A 9,516-nucleotide genomic window follows, 5' to 3' on the forward strand; every position below is an offset into this window, starting at 1 on the left:
AGTCGTTCGTCGTCGTCGCCTCCGCAATTCCGCGCGCTTACGTGACGTCAGGCGGGCCCTGCCTTACTTGGGAATTTCGCGTACACTGAGATCCCATGGCCAAGCCTCACTACTACATGCGTGACCGGACGTGTGGGCAAGCGGTGTTGGTCGCCGCGCCCGCCCTGACCAAAAACGCGCCTCCCGAAACCGCTCGCACGTCCACACAACCTGTTGTCGGTGCACTGAAGGGCTACACCCCTCTGCGGGGATGCACCTTCGCGAGAAAACCAAGCGCGCACATACACGAATCACGATGGTGGGGCCATCGCTGCTGGCCGCGTGTATGCCAAGACACACCGTGAAGGATTCACGGCACATCAGACACGGCAGTTAGCGGGGAAAGCTTTCTACGCAACAGATTTGTTTTCTTCCGGCTAGCGAATTTCTTGCTGCTGGATCGTACGCGAGCGCAATGAGATGAGGCTGGGTATAGCGCGTTGCTTGCATCCCAAGTGTGGACACGTTGGTCTCGTCCAATGCAAATATGACCGAGCAAGCTTGAATAGAACTGATTCGCTCCAAAAGCACTGACCTTGGTTACGTTGTCTTGGCAATCCACGCAGCTGAAGCACAGCTGGGCATGAACGCGCCGAACGAATGACTATCTCGCGCCACGGGCGGCATGGGAGTGACAACTGCCCAGTTGAGTACCCGGCGAGCAGAGGCGTCGCGATGGCAAGAAACAGGCTTAAACGATTAGCAGGTGTATTTTAATCGAGAAATTTCTCGCCGCCTAACTTTTTGAGACACAAGAACAAATTTCATAAAACAGAAAGCAAGACGCCGACAGCAGGTATCCTGTCGCAGAGGGCACTCCTCCTCCAGAGCAAAGGCAACTTTAACATGGCAGAAAGAAGCCTCTGCGGTGTGCGTTTTATTTATAGAAGAATACCTGAAAATTCTGAATCGGTCTGAATTTTGTAAATGCAGAGGTGAAGAAAGATTTTCCTCGTTTTCTTCTTCAATTTACGCGATCCAAGCCGACACCTAGTTAGAAGAATGACTGCTACATCGCTGTGACATGCCCCTCAGCACCGTGGTGTGCTGCTTGCGGGAGCAAGAAAAAACATCACGAAAGATGGAACAGTGCTTCGACCGAATGAAATCATGTGGGAGACGCGTTATATGCAAAGCAAATATTACTAACAACAACTTCATAGCGGCACTGTAGGCTTACGTTGAGAAAGCGCACGCACTTTGCGGCATCAAAAGAAGTTTACTCACCGCTCCTCTCGTGAACCTCTCCAGGCTTTTTGCACAGCACAAATAACACCTTTTCACGAGCACTGCACTTTTCTTCCGTGTTTTTCTTGCGGAAACCATGAAGATTCGCACGTATATTTCTACAAACTCTGGCAGCAGCTCACCCAACACCTACAACACCGCTAAGCGCTAAACCTAGCCACATACGGCCATCAAATTTTTATGACGTCAGTTCAGCTACGTCCGGACATCAAGAGAGGGCGCTAAGCGCGCTATCACCGTCTATCAAATTGGTACAGTGGCTAGAATGTCCCATTCTAGCACTGTATCATTGGTCTATCATTGAAATTGGTAGATGGCGGGAACCAATCTTCGGCCTCAACTCATCATAATGTGCGACTGTGCACAGCACTGTTCTCATTTTCTTACTTTTTGTTAGGGTAATATTTGCCGTTGTTTAGCGGATATATTTACAAGACCGAGATGTTGGCTCCGACTTTCCCTCAGGTTCTCGCAGCTAAACGAAAACACACGATCCTTAAAATATGTATCTAAAACAAATCTTCATTAAACAGAATATGCGCTGAAACAGCATGTATTCATAGCTTATTCGCGCTATCCATTATCTCTAGTGTTATTCTGTAGCAGCAGCGCGTGCAACAACGCTCAACTGTTAAAATAAAACCTTCGTTAAAATAAAACAATCAATCCAATGTAGAGGAAATTATCAGACAAACGATGGCATTTGGGGATAAAGATATATATAGGCTAATAATTTAATTTAACTTGTCAGTTATTTGCATCTGAGCAATTCCATGCAGTTAAAGGGCACAACAGCGGAAATGCGTAAGCCGAAATAGAAACTGATTATTTCGGCAGCGCACCGCGTGCCTGCGTCTGGTTTGACATTGCCTCCGAGCTCGGTAACTCGGCGCGGACATTTGAACTTTCCGAATAGATACGCTCACAGTTAATCCGGATTCCGGGTTGCAGCGCATGTTTACCAACTAGTGTTAGAGTGGGGGAGCAAACCGCAAGCCCTCTGCTCGTCTCCCCCCCCCCCCCCCCCCCTCCAAAAAAAAAAACTGAAAATGAACATATTTATCTATATATTTAACATATCTGCCCGTTGAGCCATTACGGACCGTAAACATGAACTAGTAGCGCACCCAGGATCTCTGCCAGGGGGGGGGGGGGGGGGGGGGGGGGGGGGTTGACATTTTGCCAATACACTTGCACATCATATTTGGAGTTGTCCGCTTTCTGCGCATGCGCGAGGAGTAGTGGGTGCGAGAGAGAAAAAATGTGAGGACTACCATCTAAACAGCACTAATTTCAATGCTCACGGGAAATTGTAAAAAAAAAAAAATGAACTTTTTGCGAGTGTACAGACATAGCCTCCTATATACTATATAGGAGCAGGGGCGGATCCAGGTATTTTCTGAGGGGGGGGTCAGCTTTTGTCGATGATGATGATGATGGCTCAGGCGTTGCGCTGCTGAGCACGAGATCGCGGGATCGAATCCCGGCCGCGGCGGCCGCATTTCGATGGAGGCGAAATGCAATAACGCCCGTGGGCTTACGTTGTAGTGCACGTTAAAGAACCCCAGGTGGTCAAAATTAATCCGGAGCCTTCCACTACGGCGTGCCTCATAATCAGAACTGGTTTTGGCACGTAAAACTCCAGAAAGATGAAGAAGCCCTATAGCGAAGCCAGGTATCGGTTTCTCCGAGCTTATAGGAAAATGACATTACCCAATACAGCCATGTGCTTGGCGGCTGTGCCTGATAATACAGGGTGTTCAAATACATGATAATACAGGGTGTTCAGGCACTGGGAGGCACTCGAAGACCACCTGTGCAATTAAGTTATGCGGCCAGGGGGGCACAAAGTGAGATGATAATTATCGCTGTGAGCAGCCCAATTAACTAAAATTGAACAATTATTTTTTGTCGACTGCAGTAAGTGGGTATGTTTGTATTGAAAACTTAGAGGCAGTCGTGTTTCTACACAGTATCAGTCGGAAGAATTGTTCTAGCGTGTTCGTGCTTCGAGATATCCGACTCCAAATTTCCATTGTACTGCGCAGAGTTATCGACTCGACGCGAGAGCGGTTTATGCTTTGCGTTGCTGTGGAAGGGAGTCATTTTGAACATTTTTAGGGCATTGACATCTTGATGGGTGAAGTGTTGTCATGAAATTTGTGCATGACAACACCAAATTTAAAGCGGCAGTATGAAATATTCGTTAGCATAGCTAAAAAGTTTTCTGCTGTTCATGGTGCCGTTGTTACTCTTGATTTCAATAAAACTTACAATACTTGGAAATCAGCAGTCACTTTATTTGCGTAGCCCAGGCAAGGACCATGCCCGGTCGTCTAGTCACCATTACGCACGCGCACTGCCCTCCGGCTTCTCTGCGCGCGCCATTATCTCGGCATGGCAGCTGCCGCCATCTTTACAGGCTGCGCGGTCGCGTGTTACGACAGCGGTTACGGGTTCTTCGATTTTTTTTTTTTTATTTCGCCAGCCGTGAGGGGAAGGGGGACAGTTATTATCTTTGCCAATGCCTCCGCCGCGTTGTCAGAGTAAACGCCGCACCCAACATCCGCGTCACATCAGGGAGGAGCTTTGCGCCGATCCTCACTCTCTTGCATGCGTAATCATGTGAACGACAATTAAAATTTGTAGTTGGATATCTCGGAGCATAGACACGCTATGCTCGCGGACAACTTTCGGTGGCAATGAAGGGAAAGCTACGGGCGCGTGGATGCTGCACATGTGTTACCGCGCCAAGTAGTCCGGCAGCGTTTGACAGTGCTTTTGGTTGCTCGGAACAGACGCTGAATCGACGCAACTTCCACGTGCGACGATTTCGCGTTTGCCCAGACGCGGAAGGGAAAAGCCGCAAAATGAGTAAACTTTTACACTCAGTGGTGTGTTCTGTCTTATTTAACTGTTACTAATAAGCTGTTTATGTTTACTCTTTGCCAACATAAACCAACGTGGATTAAAACGCGGGACTCTTTTCAGAAGCACCCTCACTTGTGAGCGCTTTGCCTCCGTAGCTTTCCCTTCATTGCCACAGAAAGTTGTCCGCGAGTAAAGAAGGATTCTTCGAAGTGAAACTGTGTAGAAACACGACTGCCTCTAACTTTGAATACAAACATACACACTTACTGTAGTCAATAAAAAGTTAATTATTCAATTTTAGTCAATTCGGCTGCTGACTAGCGATAATTATCATCTCACTTTGTGTCCCCCTGGCCACATAACTTTTTTGCGCAGGTGGCTTTCACGTGCCTCCCAGTGCCTCATTTTAAGAAAACCATAAAGCTTAATTTTGAACACCCGGTATATCTAGCCTGTATTGTTTCTTAAAATAAATTTGGGATGATCTGTCGCAGGTTCGTTATAAACGTGTAAGCACGGGTCCATCTTTGGAGTTCTGTTGGGACACCTTGATTTCCTTAAGAAGATTCCTTGTGTTCGGCTGAGACACCTTCGTTTGCTTTGGAGCAACGCTCCGCTCCAACGCGGCAACCACTGCGCTGGTTGTTTACGATATGCGAATCGCTGAGCTCGAGATCGCGGGATCGAATCCCGGCCGCGGCGGCCGCATTTCGATGGAGGCGAAATGCAAAAACGCCCGTGTGCTTGCGTTGTAGTGCACGTTAAAGAACCCCAGGTGGTCAAAATTAATCCGGAGCCCTCCACTACGGCGTGCCTCATAATCAGAACTGGTTTTGGCACGTAAAACCCCAGGAAGAAGAAGAAGAAGACGATATGCGAATCACCGCGTATGAAGACTCACGACGGCACCTACAGGAAGAACGATGTGGCGTAGTAGCCGTGAGCGCGAGCCAGCTAGCGTCTTGATATTTTGTTTCCCACGCGACGTCATCCTTTTACACAAGGCGCGCATCTGCTCCCGTTTCTCTAACCACGCGACGCCATCCTATGCCCGCGCAATTCCTTTCTCTATACCCGCGCGCTGGCGTTGGCCGCTGACGTCATGCTCCCCCATTTCGTAGCCGCTGCTCGAGGTTTCGCCCCGCTCCGCGAGCACGGCCACTCAGATAAACGGATCTGGCGGCTTTGAGCCTCCTATGCTTAATGTAGGACAATACAGCTGCCAAATTACAATGAAAAACTTGTAGCATACGAACGGTATTGTGCTCGTACTGGATATTGTCAACGTGTAACTGTGATCACAATTGGTGCTACTGTTAAAAAAAATCGCCTATGCGTAGTCCTTAGTTTAGCTGTTAGTTGTTATTATTTATATATGAACACTTCAGCGAGAGAGATCTTTCATTGAGCAGGTTGGTCGCGGAACCGATGACAGCCAATGAGGCAACCGTTGACACCCCAATGGGGAACTAAGTTGATCAGGCGCGAAGGCGCTCGCGCGGACATCGGCATGCTTGGCAAAAGGGACGTCCCCTCGTTCATTTGACGCCACCGACGGTACGAGTAAGGCACGGCCGGCGCCAGGAGGCCCAAGGTGTGCATGAGAAAAAATAACTACGGCAATCTCGCGACACCACACCCCTACGGAATACAACTAAGCTTGTGAGCGAGCTAGCTTTACTTCTACATGGCTGATACCACTGGTACTCGCGAAAAATACTTTTGAAGAATGCTGGTGGCCATATTTTGTTGCGACAGGGCCATCCCCCTGGCAGCGCGGGGGCGATGCAGAAATCTGAGGGGGGGGGGTCAGGACATCCGGACATCCCCCCTGGATCCGCGCCTGGGTGACTAGCACCATCGCTACATCTGTAGCGTGATATAGCTGGCATGCACCCAGCTTGCTAACGTGCATTGCTTTGCTTTTGTTACCACCATCAAAGCTGCCAGTGTCTAATCATAATTTGAATAGTACGAAAAATGTATTGCATTGGATGCGCAACAACAGTGCTAGCCACCGATAGGAATCACAGATAATCACAGATAGGAATGGCACTGCATGCAATGGCGGGTGAGAATACAAGCTTCCAACAGAATACAGGTGACGTAATACGCACTAGAACAAGCAGCACCGCACTCCGCATCGAAACCACATGCATGTGTACAATCATCACTGGCCGACGCCACACACTGTGCTTTTAGTTACGTTTTGGCCACACACTCTGCTGTTTGCATTTCATTTGTATTCAATAGTACATCTACTGTGGCACTCGCATGTATACGCTCATTATAGCGTCAGCAGGAAAGATCCACTAGATGTTCTATGGACCTGCTGCGTCCCAAGAAGAACATCTATTAAAGGTTACTATGTCCAGCTGCGACATCCTTTCAACGTTAGAGCAACGTGATCTGGATGGGACTTAGATTATCCATGGTACGTATTTGTAACATGTTTGGAGAAATATAGATATCTATAGGATGTGTGCAATGTCTCAACATGATGTTCTGTGGACATCTATATGGTACATTAATGGTTCACTGGGGAGCGAATATGTTGACTCCATGCTGTGACACCATCGCCTAGTCGTCACGTGTACGGTCACGCGAACGGTGGCGCGTTCGAACGATCCGTGTTCGTCCATACCGGTGTCCTGCTCTTAGCGTCGCGAGACGGTCCCGCGAAGCGTTCGTGCGTGTTGGTCGCCGATCCCAAGCCAAAGAGGAAGCGCCTTTGACCTTTTTCTCCCAAGTCACTCCGCCGTTCGGTGGCGTTAGCATCGCGACACTCGCGCCATCTCTCGCAATGCGCCGCAACCACCACGACCGCCGCCGGCACTTAGCCACGCGGTGAAGCCGGATTACAGAAGACGCGTGAGGGTCGCGCATCCCACATCCCCCCAACCTTAATCACTACACATACTCCGGCGAAACATGTCACGCGGTCAATCAACGCGCGCGTCGCGAACAAAAGTTAGTACATGCGACAGTGGCCGCGCCGAGGAAATGTCCACACGTTATCCACAACATGCGAGCCGACATTGTCTCTGGGGTTCACCGCTGGCGTCCGTTTGTCACAGCACCACCTCTGCAGATTCGATGGCACGACTCCAGCCGGACTCCGGAAACGGCGACGCAGAAGTCGGCAAGAGCAAGCGTCGCTCGCGCCGACGCGCCCTGCTGACGAGAGCCGCAGTAGCCGTTGGTGACTGCCGGCTCTTTTCCCAGCCGCCGAGCGTTGCAAGCCGGACATAGGCGGCCGCCGAAGTCGCTGCGCCGAACTGGCCACAGGCATATCTCCATTGCCAGCAGTGGCTCATTCGTAGGCCGGGGCAGCAGCGCAGACGATGTACACGTGACAGCAAACCAGGGGCGACTCCGCTCACGCTGCGTGCACTCAACGCACTCGACAAACACTAAAGTAGAGCAAGGGAGAGGAATTCGGCACACGCATCGCCCACGTGGTACGATGTTCATTCAATTCGGCTAGCAAAATTTTGGGCGGCTATTCAGATGCTAAGTTCACGTGAACAAAGCTCGCTTTCTTGAATCGAACGAGTAATTTCAATTCGTGCGAGGCGAACTAATGAGGGGAGCAATGTGCGACACCTCAACACCACGGTCCACCAGCTAGGTTGTGTCCTCAACGTGCGACACGCGGCTTTGTAAAGCCTTAGGCCTAATGCGTCGCTACCCTGACAACAACCGGTATCAAAAACAAAACAAAAAAAATCACCCAAAATGGGCACAACCGGCAGCCGCGAGGAGACGTTAGCTCTGTGAGGTGGTCCTACCCCGCTCGGTGCACACAGCATCCGAGTTGACGGCGCCCACCGTCCCAGACGGTGTCGGAGCGCCCGGTGCCAGGCCGCAATTGCCAGTCAGCCCGTAGCGGCACCCGTGGCCCGCGGCCACCCGGCTCCCTGAGCCGCGACTTCCGAAGTTAAAGAAATAGAAGAAGCTAATTACATAATAAATTCGAACCACCCACGAGGCTTCCGTACTCACTTGCTTCAGGCTTGCCAATGCCCCGCGGGCGCTAGGCCTCGCTCTCCCAGGATGCAGACCACGTGGCTCTCGTACCGACGAGTGTACAACAAAACACTCGCGAAAAGGCTTAGCATGTTGAAAAGTTCAAACACGCTACAGCAACCGTCGCCTCACTCAAGAAAGCACGCCGCCGACACTGGCGAACAAAGTCCACGCTAGGACTACGCTTCGGTTGAAACAAAGGTTGTCTCGAACCGAGCAAAACTTTATCATCCGATGTCCCAAGAGCCCCACGTTGGGCGCCAGATGTGGGGTCTCACACGTGCTCTTGGGACAAAGGAACGACAACACAGTAGTGCAAACAATCAAAGGGGAATTTATTGCACCTTTCATACACTAATACACACTATCCGAATTACTACCAATAGAACATTCACATGGGCGCGCGACAAATCAAGGAACCCGATAGCGAGCGAATATGTTCACCCCATGCTGTGACACCATCGCCTCGTCGTTCACGTGTACGGTCACGCGAACGGTGGCGCGTTCGAATGATCCGTGTTCGTCCATACCGGTGTCCTGCTCTTAGCCTCGCGAGAGCGGGCCGGCGCACGCGCGAAGCGTTCGTGCGTGTTGGTCGCCGATCCCAAGCCAAAGAGGAAGCGCCTTTGACCTTTTTCTCCCAAGTCACTCCGCCGTTCGGTGGCGTTAGCATCGCGACACTCGCGCCATCTCTCGCAATGCGCCGCAACCACCACGACCGCCGCCGGCACTTAGCCACGCGGTGAAGCCGGATTACAGAAGACGCGTGAGAGTCGCGCATCCCCACATCGTGTGAGACCCCGTAACGTTGGTGCGAGTGTCGACGTCAGGCGTGTCAATCGGTGGAGAGCGCGACGATGTTGTACGGGAGTAGCCGTCAGGACGAGGGTTCCGGGTGCTCCAGCCAGTCGGTGACGTCTGACGGCTCCAGCAGTGTCGCGCAATATGCCCAACTCGAGAGCACACGAAACAAATTGGACGATCATCCGGCGTTCTCCACTCAGCGGGATTGCGGTATCGCGAGTAAAAGGGCTGGTTCCGTGGCGCGACTGGTGGAACTGGTGCTGTGACTGGTGCGACTGGTGGCACGCGAACAGTGCAGACAGAGGAGAGTCCCAAATTCGGGACCTCCTGTCAAACCACAGCTTGAATCAATGAAACCACAGGCTGGTTGGCAGCCGAGACATCGGGCACGAGAGGGGCTGGTGACATTGCTTCTAGTTCACGACGAACGATCCGTGTCAAAGTGTTCGAAACCGGCGATTGTAATGTAGGTAGTGGTTCCTCGCATGATGACGATGCGGCAGTATTGGGGAGCCTGGTGAATTG

The 9,516-nt window shown here is 51.1% G+C and overlaps 1 protein-coding gene across 7 annotated transcripts in view; it reads right to left on the reverse strand.

Annotated features, from left to right (window-relative positions):
• LOC119456263 (CLIP-associating protein 1) overlaps positions 1-1,452 on the reverse strand; it is a 215,005-nt gene extending 213,553 nt beyond the window's left edge. For 5 of the 7 annotated variants that reach the window (XM_049669643.1, XM_049669641.1, XM_037717924.2 and 2 more), the window contains exon 1: positions 1,267-1,451. The gene's annotated coding sequence lies outside the window, so the exon portion shown is untranslated. Of the gene's footprint in view, positions 1-574; positions 739-1,266 lie in introns of those variants that run through there. The other 2 variants (XM_049669642.1, XM_049669646.1) reach the window with 2 other exon arrangements.
• Between the last annotated feature and the right edge of the window lie 8,064 nt (positions 1,453-9,516).

This window comes from Dermacentor silvarum, chromosome 6 (genome assembly GCF_013339745.2).
Source record: "Dermacentor silvarum isolate Dsil-2018 chromosome 6, BIME_Dsil_1.4, whole genome shotgun sequence".
Lineage (NCBI taxonomy): Eukaryota > Metazoa > Arthropoda > Arachnida > Ixodida > Ixodidae > Dermacentor > Dermacentor silvarum.